The sequence below is a fragment of the Ranitomeya variabilis genome, chromosome 7, assembly GCF_051348905.1.
Source record: "Ranitomeya variabilis isolate aRanVar5 chromosome 7, aRanVar5.hap1, whole genome shotgun sequence".
Lineage (NCBI taxonomy): Eukaryota > Metazoa > Chordata > Amphibia > Anura > Dendrobatidae > Ranitomeya > Ranitomeya variabilis.
The window spans coordinates 203,386,925-203,403,068 of NC_135238.1; positions in this window are offsets into that span (position 1 = coordinate 203,386,925).

Below are 16,144 nucleotides of genomic sequence, written 5' to 3' on the forward strand. Positions count from 1 at the left end.
TCACTCTATGATCCTGGAGGACCTCCTCCACCCGGAAGTAAGTCCTTGCGCTACTATTTCTTCCTGTCCTCTCCCTGCCTCTGTGCCTGATGTTCACTTGTGCCTTGCAAGTGCTCCGGGTCGCACGTACTCTCTGCACATCGTCTTGTGCCCTGATCTTGTGCTCTGTTACTTGTTTCTTCCGCAGTTCCTGCATCTGTCCGTAGCCTCGGCTCCTGAAGTTCCAGTCTCATCGCTGTTCCTGTGTTTCCAGCTCTCCTCGTGTCTCTGGCGGTACCGTGTTCCCTCTGTTTCCCCGTCTCCCTGCGGCCCTTCTCTGCCCTTCCCTCTACCCTCTGGTCCAGGTCCTCTTCCTCAGTCCTTTTCTCGTTTTCCGTCTCTCTCGTCCTCCTTGGTCCTCCAGCTTCCATGGCGATAGTCCCTCACGCTCCTGCCCCTAACACTCCCTGTATAGGGGGTGGGTCACCTGGTCAGCTCGTCCGTGAGGGGATCATCGTCACGGTCTCAGAGGGTCCACCTATTTTCCCTGAGAAATCTCACACCATGCACTGCTAACAGAAACCTGCACCATTTAATATGAAGGTGAAGTGCTTCCAATCAGTGCAGAGTACGTGAAATCAGACGTTACAGTCTTCTGCCCCCTCTCTGTTGCGACAAACCTGTGACAGTATGATTCCCCACAGTACAGTCTTCACCAGACACAATATGATGCTCCCAAAGTAACCCACACACAATATATTGCCCCAAAAGCTCTCACACACACTGTATGATAGTACTACTGTCACCTCACACAGTATGATGCCTCCAAACAATATGATGCCCCCACACACAATATGATGCCTACAGAGTCCCTGTCACACAAAGTATGATATACCTCACACACAGTATGATGCCCACACACAGAATAATGCCCCCACAACCAGTATGATGCCCCCACAGCCTCACACAAATATGATGCCCCAAAGTCGTTACTACATCCAGTATGACGCCCCCACAGCACCCTTCACAATATGGTGCCCCTAAATCCCCTCCTCTCACAGTATGATACCCCTACAGTGTCCTCCACACACTATGATGCTCCCATAGCTAGCATGATTTCCCCAGATTACTGCCACCACAGACCCCGACACAATATGATGCCCTCATAGTCCCACACACTGTTTGATGCCCACACCCCGCACAATATGAATTCACTTCCACATCCCCACAGACAATATTATGCACTTACAGCCCCCCACAGACTTGTATAATGGCCCCAAAGTACATACCACCACAAAGTATGATGCACGCACAACTTGCTTGTATCCTGCGCCTCGTTTCCTCTGCCTAGTCACGTGACCTGAGAATGTAATTTGACCTAAGGTTCTTAGTAAGGCCGGCCCCCAACGCACCAACACACAGTAGGATGCCCAAACACGCAGTATGATTCCCCTCTTCCTGCTCAAACACCACAGTGTTGCTTTTAGGACTGAAGCACTCTGAAAGAAAAAAAAGGCCAGGTAGCGCACCCCACTTCCCCCAGAAAAAATGTGTAAAGCAAGAACACAATCTCCAAATTTTTGCTATTTTATTCTGATTCCTCTGATGAGTAACTCTACAACTTCCAGCATGGGGAGTTGTACTCGTTCTTATATTTCTTACAACTGGGAATTACAGATCGCATTATTTTTTTCCTGTCATGGTTTGATGATCATTGCCGCAAACCGCCGTTCTAGTACATCACAGAGATTATGTGGTTACATGGCGCATGGCAATTTGAAAAAGTGCATGATTTGTTTTCTCCCATCCTCCTCCCAAACAATTGCAATGAAGTTCAACCAATTAACTATATACATCCCAAAATGACGCTCAGCAAAACTAGAACCCATCCCACAAAAAGAACAAGCTGTCTTTCAGCTACATAAACAGAAAATTAAAAGTTATGGCTCTTGGAATGAGGAAATACAAAAATGCTTTTTTTTCATTAAATGTTTTTATTATACACAAGTAATAAACTATTATTATTTATACCTCACATTCACTGAAAATCTGGAAAAGAAGGAAGAAGCTATAAAAGATTTATTCCCACCAAAAATAAATAAATAGATAAATAAATAAAACCTTCGGTAATTGATAAATCCTATGTACCTCAGATTGAAGCCAATGAGAAAAATAAACCCTTATAAGATGATTTTAAAGGCAAAATATCTTGCTAGAAATTAAATAGATAATATATGGATAGATAGATAGATAGATAGATAGATAGATAGATAGATAGATAGATAGATAGATAGATAGATAGATAGATAGATGATGAATGGATTGATAGTCTGACAAAGTCACTGGTAAAGTACTGGAGGGGAGATATTTGTCACTACGCTTAATGTTGTCAGTGATGTGAAACCTACAGTATTTCCCTCCAGCATACTAAGTGCCGTGAAGGGTCAAGGGTTAATTTTCATAATGGGCTGGCTTTTATGTGGAGATAAATAGAGCGGGTGGGAGGATGTCCACCTTATCTCCACCCTGGGGTCTGACCTGAGGCTTATGTGGTGCCCCAGGGTCCTGGTCGTCACAGTAGCATTGCTTCCTCACGGGGAGAGTGATGTTACGTTTGGAAGCGATGAAGGATAACTCTTATCAGGTAACCACCATACACACAACATGTTCACACTCCACACCACAAGGAGGAGCTTTTGATCCTATTTGATAGGTGACTCCCCTATATATATTGTGGTTGGGAGGGAAAGAGAGGTCAGACTGTGAGAGACAGAGAAGAGAGCAGTCTATAGGACTCGAGGGGCCATTCAGCCAGAAAAGTGCTGAAGCTCCTGGACAAAAAGACATATAGAAAGCAGAACATCGTTGAGTGAGCGTGAAGGAGAGAGAAGCACAGGGGAAAGATATCAGGGGAGACCAGCTAAGAGAAGGCTGCCTCCCTCTGAGGTGCAGAGACCCGGTAGCCGGACCACCAAGGTTGTAAGGTCTCTACGACTTACATTAGAGACCGGCAGGACAGCTGAACTGCATGATACCTGTCCGCTTTAATACCCAGGAAACACGGTGACACCTATAGAGCCCAGGGCGTGCTAGAGTTCCTGTAAAAAGGCTCAAGTCACCAGTCATTTGGGTTATGTCCTATTCTATATGGGGGACAGAGAGAGAACATCTGTGAGGACCTTATGTGAAGTCACAGGCAGTAAGGGACTACAACACCACGGCGCTTTGAGGAAGGCTTTTAACTCCCACCTGGTAAAGGGGACTCTGGATTCCCTTCCATGCCGGACGGACCCTGACTGCCCTGTGATCTGGTGCCCTGGACTGTGGCTGCCTGAAGTCTTCAGTAAACCAGGTAAAGAGACTGCAAACCTGTGTCCTCATTCTTTACTGCACCATTCACCATCTTCCACTTACACACAGGGAGCCCTGGGGATATACTTCACCTGTGGGAAGTTGTACCATCTAGCTGCCATAACAACACCCCAGAGGACCCCTTAAAGCAGCGTCGGTCTCTACTGACCAAATACCACAGGTGGCGTCACGAACATAAACTTTAATTCAATTTCCTCTTTTACATGGGCGCCCAGGGCCACGGACCGGGTCGCCACCGTGACATCCCCCTGTGAACACCAGACCCGATACCGAGTACCCCACGGCCCTGGTGTGCGACTCTCTTAAATAGTGCTCCAGAGGCAGTCTGCGTTCATCGGGACTGCAGAGAAGATCTCCTGTGGTTTTGTGTCCTGAGGAGGAAAGGCTGAAACTGTGTTGCTCTAGAGCGGGCTGCTACCCGCAAATGTATGGACTGTGTTAAAGCATTTTGTTTTCTTTGTTTTTTTCCTGTTTTTACCTAAAGGGCTGTGCTTACTTTCAGCTTCTTGTTGGTTTATGCCACCATATAATAAACCAACCAAAGATTTAAAGAGACGGTGTTCCTGTTTTCTACCTCTGTGTACCGCCGAGTGAGATAGATAGATAGATAGATAGATAGATAGATAGATAGATAGATAGATAGATAATAGATAGTGTGACAAAGTCACTGGTAAAGTGCTGGAGGGGAGATATGTTTTGCTGCAATTAAAGACTTCAGTGATGTTAAACCTAGAAATTTTCCTCCAGCACAATAAGTGCTGTGAGGGGTTAACAGCCAATTTGCTTAAAGAGCGGGTTTTTTGTGGACAACCATAGAGCAGGTGGGACATTGTCCACCTTATCTCTATCCCAGGGTTTGGTCTAGGCCTTAAATAGTTGGCCTCCAGAGGCAGTCAGGGTTCAGCATGTGAGGAGAGAGGGACTCCAGGAAAGTACTTAACCTGGATCGAAACTGAACCAGGAGGTTTTGCTAAATCTGAGTGGGGCACATCCCCGCAGCTGAAGAGTCTGTGAGACACCATTTTGTTTCTCTTGTTTTGCCCGAAGGGCTGTGTTTATTGTTCGGTTCACGCTGGTTTATGCTGCATATACAATTATCCAACTGAAGATTTAAAGAGACAGTGTACCTTTGTCTACCTCAGTGTGCAGCCGAGTAAGCACATCTACCACAATAGTTAAATAGATATATAACATTAAATAGATAGACATTAGATAGACATTAGATAGATAGATCTTTTGGAATGCTGCTCTGAAAAGAAGATGGCAAACAAAATGGCTGGTCTAAAAATGTACAGGTAATATTTGCACGTAACTGTTGGGAGAACCCCCAATCTATTTGTGGCACCCCAGTCTAACACGTTCTACATCCCTTACATTATGTGCACATATATCAGTTTTGTGGAAACGTCTTCAGGAAAGACTCGTTCTTTGGGGAGCTTTTGGAGGAGTTTTTCTTTTCTTGAAGTGGTTTTGAAGAGTTTTTCAAGCATTTAAAAACATTTTTTTCCTTTAACCCCTTTCTACCATTGGACGTACTATTCCGTCCATGTGAGGTGGGCCCTACTTCCCATGGACGGAATAGTACGTCCAGCACGATCGCGGTCGGGTGTCAGCTGACTATCGCAGCTGACATCCGGCACTATGTGCCAGGAGCGATCACGGACTGCTCCTGGCACATTAACCCCCGGCAGACTGCGATCAAAGATGATCGGAGTGTTCCGGCGGCATAGGGAAGCATCACACAGGGAGGGGGCTCCCTGCGTGCTTCCCTGAGACCCTCGGAGCAACGCGATGTGATCGTATTGCTCCAAGGGTCTCCTACCTCCCCCTTCCTGCAGGCCCGGATCCAAAATGGCCACGGGGGGCCTTCCAGGTCCTGCAGGGAGGTGGCTCAGAGCAGGCGCTGGGAGGCCTCCCTGCAGTGCCTGTCAGATCGCTGATCTGACACAGTGCACTGCAAAGTGTCAGATCAGCGATCTGTCACTATAATGTGATGTCTCCTCCTGGGGCAATGTAAAAAAGTAAAAAAAATACATTCACATGTGTAAAAAAAAAAAAAAAAAATTCCTAATAAAGAAAAAAAATATATATATATATTGTTCCAATAAATACATTTCTTTATCTAAATAAAAAAAAAACAATAAAAGTACACATATTTAGTATCGCCGCGTCCGTAACGACCCGACCTATAAAACTGTCCCACTAATTAACCCCTTCAGTGAACACCGTAAAAAAAGAGGCAAAAAACGATGCTTTATTATCATGCCGCCAAACAAAAAGTGGAATAACAAGCGATCAAAATGACGGATATAAATAAACATGGTACCACTGAAAACGTCATCTTGTCCCGCAAAAAACGAGCCACCATACAGCGTCGTCAGCGAAAAAATTAAAAAAGTTATAGTCCTCAGAATAAAGTTTTTATCGTATAAAAGCACCAAAACATAAAAAATGATATAAATGTGGTATCGCTGTAATCGTTCTGACCCGAAGAATAAACCTGCTTTATAAATTTTTACCAAAAGCAGAACGGTATAAGCGCCCCCCCAAAAGAAATTCATGAATAGCTGGTTTTTGGTCATTCTAACTCACAAAAATCGTAATAAAAAGCGATCAAAAAATGTCACGTGCCAATAAAATCGTCAACTTGTCCCACAAAAAACAAGACCTCATGTGACTCTGTGGACCAAAATATGGAAAAATTATAGCTCTCAAAATGTGGAGACGCAAAAACTATTTTTTGCAATAAAAAGCGTCTTTTAGTGTGTGATGGCTGACAATCATACAAATCCGCTAAAAAACCTGCTATAAAAGTAAATCAAACCCCTCATCATCACCCCCTTAGTTAGGAAAAAATAATAAAATTTTAAAAAATGTATTTATTTCCATTTTCCCATTAGGGTTAGGGTTGGGGCTAAAGTTAGGGTTAGGGTTGGGGCTAAAGTTAGGGTTAGGGTTGGGGCTAAAGTTAGGGTTAGGGCTACAGTTAGGGTTGGGGTTAGGTTTGGGGTTAGGGCTAAAGTTAGGGTTGGGGCTAAAGTTAGGGTTAGGGTTGGGGCTAAAGTTAGGGTTGGGGGCTAAAGTTAGGGTTTGGATTACATTTACGGTTGGGATTAGGTTTAAGGGTGTGGTTAGGGTTGGGATTAGGGTTAGGGGTGTGTTTGGGTTAGGGCTTCAGTTAGAATTGGGGGATTTCCACTGTTTAGGCACATCAGGGGCTCTCCAAACACGACATGGCATCCAATCTCAATTCCAGCCAATTCTGCGCTGAAAAAGTTAAAGAGTGCTCCTTCCCTTCCGAGCTCTCCCATGTGCCCAAACAGGGGTTTACCTCAACTTATGGGGTATCAGCGTACTCAGGACAAATTGGACAACAACTTTTTGGGTCCAATTTCTCCTGTTACTCTTGGGAAAATACAAAACCGGGGGCTAACATAATTTGTGTGAAAAAAAGATTTTTTATTTTCACGGCTCTTTGTTATAAACTGTAGTGAAACACTTGGGGGTTCAAAGTTCTCAAAACACATCTAGATAAGTTCCTTGGGGGGTCTAGTTTCTGATATGTGGTCACTTGTGGGGGGTTTCTACTGTTTAGGTACATCAGGGGCTCTGCAAACACCATGTGACGCCTGCAGACCATTCCATCTAAGTCTGCATTCCAAACAGAGCTCTTTCCCTTCCGAGCTCTGCCATACGCCCAAACGGTGGTTCTCCCCTACATATGGGGTATCAGCGTACTCGGGACAAATTGGACAACACCTTTTGTGGTCCAATTACTCCTGTTACCCTTGGGAAAATACAAAATAGGGGGCTAAAAATAATTTTTGTGGGAAAAAAAAAGAATTTGTATTTTTATGGCTCTGCGTTATAAACTGTAGTGAAACACTTGGGGGTTCAAAGTGCTCACCACACATCTAGATAAGTTCCTTAAGGGGTCTTCTTTCCAAAATTGTGTCACTTGTAGGGGGTTTCAATGTTTAGGCACACCAGGGGCTCTCCAAACGCTAAATGGCGTCCCATCTCAATTCCAGTCAATTTTGCATTGGAAAGTCAAATGGCACTCCTTCCCTTCCGAGCTCTGCCATGCGCCCAAACAGTGGTTTAACCCCACATATGGGGTATCGGCGTACTCAGGACAAACTGCACAACAAATTTTGTGGTCCAATTTCTTCTGTTACCCTTGGGAAAACAAAAAATTTGGGGCGAAAATATCATATTTGTGAAAAAATATGATTTTTTATTTTTACAGCTCTACATTATAAACTTCTGTGAAGCACTTGGTGGGTCAAAGTGCTCACCACGCATCTAAATAAGTTCCTTAGGGGGTCTACTTTCCAAAATCATGTCACTTGTGGGGGTTTCAATGTTTAGGCACATCAGGGGCTCTCCAAACGCGACATGGCGTCCTATCTCAATTCCAGTCAATTTTACATTGAAAAGTCAAATGGCGCTCCTTCCTTTCCGAGCTCTGCCATGCGCCAAAACAGTGGTTTACCCACACATATGGGGTATAGCATACTCAGAACATATTGTACAACAACCTTTGCAGTCCAATTTCTCATGTTACTGTTGGTAAAATAAAACAAATTGGATCTAAAGTAAATTTTTTGTGAAAAAAAGTTAAATGTTCATTTTTTTTTTAAACATTCCAAAAATTCCTGTGAAACACCTGAAGGGTTAATAAACTTCTTGAATGTGGTTTTGAGCACCTTGGGCGGCGCAGTTTTTAGAATGGTGTCACACTTGGGTACTTTCTATCATATAGACCCCTCAAAGTGACTTCAAAATTATGTTGTAAAAATGAGAAATTGCTGGTCAAATTTTAACCCTTATAACTCCCTAACAAAAAGAAATGTTGGTTCCACAATTGTGCTGATGTAAAGTAGACATGTGGGAAATGTTACTTTTTAAGTATTTTGTGTGACATATCTCTGTGATTTAAGGGCATAAAAATTCAAAGTTGGAAAATTGCGAAATTTTCAACATTTTCTCCAAATTTCCATTTTTTTCACAAACAAAACGCAAGTAGTATCAAAGAAATTTTACCACTAACATGAAGTACAATATGTCACGAGAAAAAAATGTCAAAATCACTGGGATCCCTTGGGGGTAAAGAGGTTAAAAATGTTAGGCAGCTTTTTGATTGCACAATGCCTGGTTTGGAAAGGTTTCATTCAGGATACAATTCAATGAGGTGACATGCGCTTTCTTTTTTTCCCCTCTGGGCATTTTCAAAGCCTGAAAAAAAAACCATACTCAAACCATTGAACATACGAACTGCAAAGTGGTTTAATAAAAGAAATGAATATGAAAAATATTTTAAGTGTTTGTGAAGTGATTCTTCAGGCATTTTTTTAAATCGGACACACTCTAAAAAAAAATCCCCAAAAAAACTGTGTGCACATATCCTTATACTTGGAGATCAGGGAGAAAGAAAAATCCTGCAGTAAAGAGAAAATAACAAAAGGTGGAGCTGCAGAGCTATCAATTTCCAGACTAAAAAATAAACTCCTGTAGGTTATAGGAAAAGCAGTGTGATTTCTAAGTTATTTTATGTAACTTTATTGTACTAATTACAAAGTTTTTACACCCTAAACAACACATTGAGAAGGCAAATTCTCTTTTGAACAGCAACTCACACTTAAAAGACAACTAAAAAGTTGAGTAACTTTGTATATAGCTCCATTTATTAAAACTTTAGCGTGATAGCCCCTGTGAACTCTGCTGGTTCATTCTCACATGTGGTTTATCTGCCCTCCGCAGACGGTGATGTTGCCCAACAGCTCAGCGCTATCATCTGAGCTCCCACAATGCACTGCTCTCCAGTAACAACAAGACTCCAGACTAGAGATGAACCAATCTGCCAAAAATTGTTTGTCAGATTCAGCAGGGACATTAAATTTGACTCCAATATATTTGAAGCTAAGTGAATGTGTCTCAATTGCAGGTAAAATTTGTGCAAAATTTTTTTTAATACTCACCCTGTCCCCGCCGCTGCAGCTCCTCACTTTTCTAAGCTCACTAGGCTTCACATAACATCATGACATGCGATGTTCTGACATGGCGTGAGACCTAGTCAATGCCAGAGGAGCCGAAGAGTGAGAAGAAGACTAGAGCCAGAGGTATCCAGCGAAGGACCGGGCAGGGAGTGAGGTGGGTACAATATTTTTTTATTCTTTCCTCCATAAAATAAGTAAAAAAAAGTTGAGCCATTTTCTGGATTCCACTAAATTCGAATTGCAAAAAAATTGGATTCTAGTGAATATATTTTTGGTGAAATTCGAAGCAAATTTGATTTGATCACCTCCGTCAAAATCACTTTGGCTTAAAGGGAATCTATCACCGGGATTTTGCTACCTCATCTGAGAACAGCATAATGTAGGGGTAGAGATCCAGATTCCAGTGATGTGTCACTTACTATACTGTACTGCATGCTGCAGTTTTTATAAAATCACAGTTTTTTCTGCTACAAATCTACCAGTTCTCTGAATGCTGCGCTCTCTATAATCACGATGTCACGACCACAAAGGTCAGTCCAGCGGATGACACAACAAACACCAACAACGGGATGGGTAAGGGAGAGGAAGGCTCTAATAGTAGGGAATGTGAGATGGGGCACCTCCTAACCTAGCCTGTGCCTATCCCAAAGTTCCCCTAATGCCCTATTCGGGTCCTTCCCCCCACTGCCATTACATACCTGGTCCCTAGCTCTCACTTCGCTAAACCCTGGCTAGTGCACGGCAAGGATGCTAGCCTCACCACTGAAGATAGTACAAACACAGGGGATAGTGACAAGCACAAGACAGACAAGGTAAATAAGCAACTTTGCTCCAGGCTCTGCTGCCAAGCTCCACACCGCAGAGGATACGGAAACAGGACCCTGAACTCCACAGAAGTAGCAGATTCAGCGCTGACACCAGAGAACTGCAACTCTGAGGCTGGCATACATCGAAAACTCTATTACCAACAGTCAGCTGATGCATCATGTGACTATTTAAAGGATGGTGGGAGTGGTCAAACCCCACATTAGCTGAACTAGCAACACAGCAGCTTCCAACAAGCTGCCAGCAAGGAAACTGACATTAACCCTTGCTGGCACTAAGGCAAAAAACAATGTTTAAATTAAAGCAGAGCCAGAGCTGTCACAAATCCAAAAATGGACCTTACCAGCCTGATAATATAAACCCACAGCTGCCTGCTTTATCTTGGCTGGTTTTCAAAATAGGAGGTACCCCATGTCTTTTTTTTTAAATTATTTATTAGGTTAAACATAAGTTCTCCCTCATATAACAACTCTCCCTGAACTGCTTCCAGGGGACAGTTGTTATGACCCCAATGGCGAGGGTCTCAGAGATATCAGCAAGTCTGCGAAGTACAAAAATCCAGCTCATAGGGCAGTGGTAACTGGGTTGACCATATATCTACTCCTAACGCCAACACTAGAAGTAGCCGGGGAACATGCCTACGTTGGTCGCTAGATGTCTCGCGCCAGCCGGAGAACTAACTACCCCTAGAAGAGGAAAACAAAGACCTCTCTTGCCTCCAGAGAATATACCCCAAAAGTTGGATACAAGCCCCCCACAAATAATAACGGTGAGGTAAGAGGAAATGACAAACACAGAGATGAACTAGGTTTAGCAAAGAGAGGCCCACTCACTAATAGCAGAATGTAGTAAGATAACTTATATGGTCAACGAAAACCCTAACAAAAATCCACACTGGAGATTCAAGAACCCCCGAACCGTCTAACGGCCCGGGGGGAGAACTCCAGCCTCCCTAGAGCTTCCAGCAAGGACAGGATACAGATTATGTACAAGCTGGACAAAAATGCAAACAAAATCAATAGCAAAAAAGCAAGAAAGCAGACTTAGCTTAATCAAGCAGGAACCAGGATCAGTAGACAAGAGCACTACAGATTAGCTCTGATATCAATGTTGCCAGGCATTGAACTGAAGGTCCAGGGAGCTAATATAGCAACACCCCTGACCTAACGACCCAGGTGAGCATACAAGGGATGATAGACATACCCAGAGTAAAAACACTAGTAGCCACTAGAGGGAGCCAAAAGGTAAATTCACAACAGTACCCCCCCCTTAGTGAGGGGTCACCGAACCCTCACCAAGACCACCAGGGCGATCAGGATGAGCGGCGTGAAAGGCGCGAACTAAATCGGCCGCATGCACATCAGAGGCGACCACCCAGGAATTATCCTCCTGACCATAGCCCTTCCACTTGACCAGGTACTGAAGCCTCTGCCTGGAGAGACGAGAATCTAAGATCTTCTCCACCACGTACTCCAACTCGCCCTCAACCAACACCGGAGCAGGAGGCTCAGCAGAAGGAACCACAGGCACAACGTACCGCCGCAACAAGGACCTATGAAATACGTTGTGAATGGCAAACGACACCGGAAGATCCAGGCGAAAGGATACAGGATTAAGGATCTCCAATATCTTGTAAGGACCAATGAATCGAGGCTTAAATTTGGGAGAGGAGACCTTCATAGGAACAAATCGAGAAGACAGCCATACCAAATCCCCAACACGAAGTCGGGGACCCACACCGCGGCGGCGATTGGCAAAACGCTGAGCCTTCTCCTGTGACAACTTCAAGTTGTCCACCACATGATTCCAGATCCGCTGCAACCTATCCACCACAGAATCCACTCCAGGACAGTCAGAAGGCTCCACATGTCCCGAGGAAAAACGAGGATGGAAACCGGAGTTGCAGAAAAATGGCGAAACCAAGGTGGCAGAACTAGCCCGATTATTAAGGGCAAATTCAGCCAACGGCAAGAAGGTCACCCAATCATCCTGATCAGAAGAGACAAAACACCTCAAATACGCCTCCAGAGTCTGATTAGTTCGTTCCGTTTGTCCGTTAGTCTGTGGATGAAAAGCGGACGAAAACGACAAATCAATGCCCATCCTACCACAAAAGGATCGCCAGAACCTGGAAACAAACTGGGATCCTCTGTCCGACACAATATTCTCAGGAATGCCGTGCAAACGAACCACGTTCTGGAAGAACACAGGAACCAGATCAGCAGAGGAAGGCAGCTTAGGCAAAGGAACCAGATGGACCATCTTGGAGAAACGATCACATATCACCCAGATGACAGACATGCCTTTAGACACCGGGAGATCCGAAATGAAATCCATAGAGATGTGTGTCCAAGGTCTCTTCGGGACAGGCAAGGGCAAGAGCAACCCGCTGGCACGAGAACAGCAAGGCTTAGCTCGAGCACAAGTACCGCAGGACTGCACAAATGACCGCACATCCCTTGACAAGGAAGGCCACCAAAAGGACCTGGCCACCAGATCTCTGGTGCCAAAAATTCCCGGGTGCCCTGCCAACACTGAGGAATGAACCTCGGAAATGACTCTGCTGGTCCATTTAGCAGGCACAAACAATCTGTCAGGTGGACAAGAGTCAGGCCTACCAGCCTGAAATCTCTGCAACACACGTCGCAGATCTGGAGAAATCGCTGACAAGATAACTCCTTCCTTAAGAATACCCTCAGGTTCAGCGACTCCAGGAGCATCAGGCACAAAGCTCCTAGACAGAGCATCGGCCTTCACATTCTTAGAACCTGGTAAATACGAGACCACAAAGTCAAAACGGGAGAAAAACAATGACCAGCGGGCCTGTCTAGGATTCAGGCGTTTAGCAGACTCGAGATACATCAAATTTTTGTGGTCAGTCAAGACCACCACCCGATGCTTAGCACCCTCGAGCCAATGACGCCACTCCTCAAATGCCCACTTCATGGCCAATAACTCCCAATTGCCCACATCATAATTTCGCTCTGCCGGCGAAAACTTCCTAGAGAAAAAGGCACAAGGTCTCATAGTAGAACAACCAGGGCCTCTCTGCGACAAAACGGCCCCTGCCCCAATCTCCGAAGCATCCACCTCAACCTGAAAGGGAAGTGAGACGTCAGGCTGGCACAAAACAGGCGCCGAAGTAAACCGGCGTTTCAACTCCTGGAAAGCCTCCACGGCAGCAGGAGCCCAGTTAGCTACATCAGAGCCTTTCTTGGTCATATCCGTCAGCGGTTTAACAACGCTAGAGAAATTTGCGATAAAACGACGGTAGAAGTTAGCAAAACCCAAGAACTTCTGAAGACTCTTAACTGACGAGGGTTGAGTCCAATCATGAATAGCTCGGACCTTGACTGGATCCATCTCCACAGCAGAAGGGGAAAAAATGAACCCCAAAAAGGGAACCTTCTGTACACCAAAGAGACACTTTGAGCCTTTTACAAACAAAGAATTTTCACGCAAAATCTCAAAAACCATCCTGACCTGCTCCACATGCGAGTCCCAATCATCAGAAAAAACCAGAATATCATCCAGATAAACAATCAAAAATTTATCCAGATACTTCCGGAAAATGTCATGCATGAAGGACTGAAAAACTGAAGGTGCATTAGAGAGCCCAAATGGCATCACCAAGTACTCAAAATGACCTTCGGGCGTATTGAATGCGGTTTTCCATTCATCGCCCTGCCTAATGCGCACAAGGTTGTACGCACCACGAAGGTCTATCTTGGTGAACCACTTGGCACCTTTAATCCGGGCAAACAAATCTGACAACAACGGCAAAGGATACTGAAATTTGACAGTGATCTTATTCAAAAGCCGATAGTCAATACAAGGCCTCAAAGATCCGTCCTTTTTGGCCACAAAAAAGAATCCCGCACCAAGAGGGGAAGAAGAAGGACGGATATGCCCCTTCTCAAGAGACTCCTTGATATATGAACGCATCGCGGTATGTTCAGGTACCGACAGATTAAACAGTCTCCCCTTAGGAAACTTACTGCCAGGGATCAAATCTATTGCACAGTCACATTCCCTATGAGGAGGCAGTGCACTGGACCTGGACTCGCTGAAGACATCCTGATAATCAGACAAATACGCCGGAACTTCCGAAGGCGTAGAAGAAGCAATAGACAAGGGCAGGGAATCTCCATGAATTCCATGGCAGCCCCAACTTGACACTGACATAGCCTTCCAGTCCAAGACTGGATTATGGGTCTGTAACCATGGCAAACCCAAAACAACCAAATCATGCATTTTATGCAGAACAAGAAAACGTATTACCTCCCGATGTTCGGGAGTCATGCACATGGTAACCTGTGTCCAAAACTGCGGTTTATTTTTTGCCAATGGCGTAGAATCAATACCCCTAAGAGGGATAGGATTTTCCAATGGCTCAAGAACAAATCCGCAGCGCTTGGCAAATGACAGATCCATAAGGCTCAGGGCCGCACCTGAGTCCACAAACGCCATGACAGGATACGATGACAGTGAGCAAATCAAAGTTACAGATAGAATAAATTTAGGTTGCAAATTACCAATGACGACCGGACTAACAACCTTAGTAAGACGTTTAGAGCATGCTGAGATAACATGTGTAGAATCACCACAGTAGTAACACAAGCCATTCTGGCGTCTATGAATTTTCCGCTCATTTCTAGTCAGGATTCTATCACATTGCATTAATTCAGGTGCCTGTTCAGACAACACCATGAGGGAATTTGCGGTTTTGCGCTCCCGCAACCGCCGGTCGATTTGAATAGCCAGGGCCATAGAATCATTCAGACCTGTGGGAATGGGAAAACCCACCATCACATTCTTAATGGCTTCAGAAAGACCATTTCTAAAATTTGCAGCCAATGCACACTCGTTCCACTGGGTCAACACGGACCATTTCCGAAATTTTTGGCAATACACTTCAGCCTCGTCCTGGCCCTGAGACATAGCCAGCAAGGCTTTTTCTGCCTGAATCTCAAGATTGGGTTCCTCATAAAGCAAACCAAGCGCCAGAAAAAACGCATCAATGTCAGCCAATTCCGGATCTCCTGGCGCCAGCGAGAAAGCCCAATCCTGAGGGTCGCCCCGTAAAAAATAAATAACAATTTTCACTTGCTGAGCGGAGTCTCCAGAGGAACAGGGTCTCAGGGACAAAAACAATTTACAATTATTCCTGAAATTTCTAAACTTAAATCGGTCTCCGGAAAACAGTTCAGGAATCGGTATCTTAGGTTCTGACATAGGATTTCTGGTAACATAATCTTGTATGCCCTGCACACGAGCAGCAAGCTGGCCCACACTTGTAATCAAGGTCTGGACATTCATGTCTGCAGCAATCACAAGCCACTCAGATGTAAAGGGGAAAAGAAAAAAAAAAAAAAAAAAAATGAGAGAGAGAAAAAAAAACTCAGAACTTTCTTTCTTATAATCCCGCTTCTGCAATGCATTTAACATTTAATACTGGCCTGGCAAACTGTTATGACCCCAATGGCGAGGGTCTCAGAGATATCAGCAAGTCTGCGAAGTACAAAAATCCAGCTCATAGGGCAGTGGTAACTGGGTTGACCATATATCTACTCCTAACGCCAACACTAGAAGTAGCCGGGGAACATGCCTACGTTGGTCGCTAGATGTCTCGCGCCAGCCGGAGAACTAACTACCCCTAGAAGAGGAAAACAAAGACCTCTCTTGCCTCCAGAGAATAGACCCCAAAAGTTGGATACAAGCCCCCCACAAATAATAACGGTGAGGTAAGAGGAAATGACAAACACAGAGATGAACTAGGTTTAGCAAAGAGAGGCCCACTCACTAATAGCAGAATGTAGTAAGATAACTTATATGGTCAACGAAAACCCTAACAAAAATCCACACTGGAGATTCAAGAACCCCCGAACCGTCTAACGGCCCGGGGGGAGAACTCCAGCCTCCCTAGAGCTTCCAGCAAGGACAGGATACAGATTATGTACAAGCTGGAC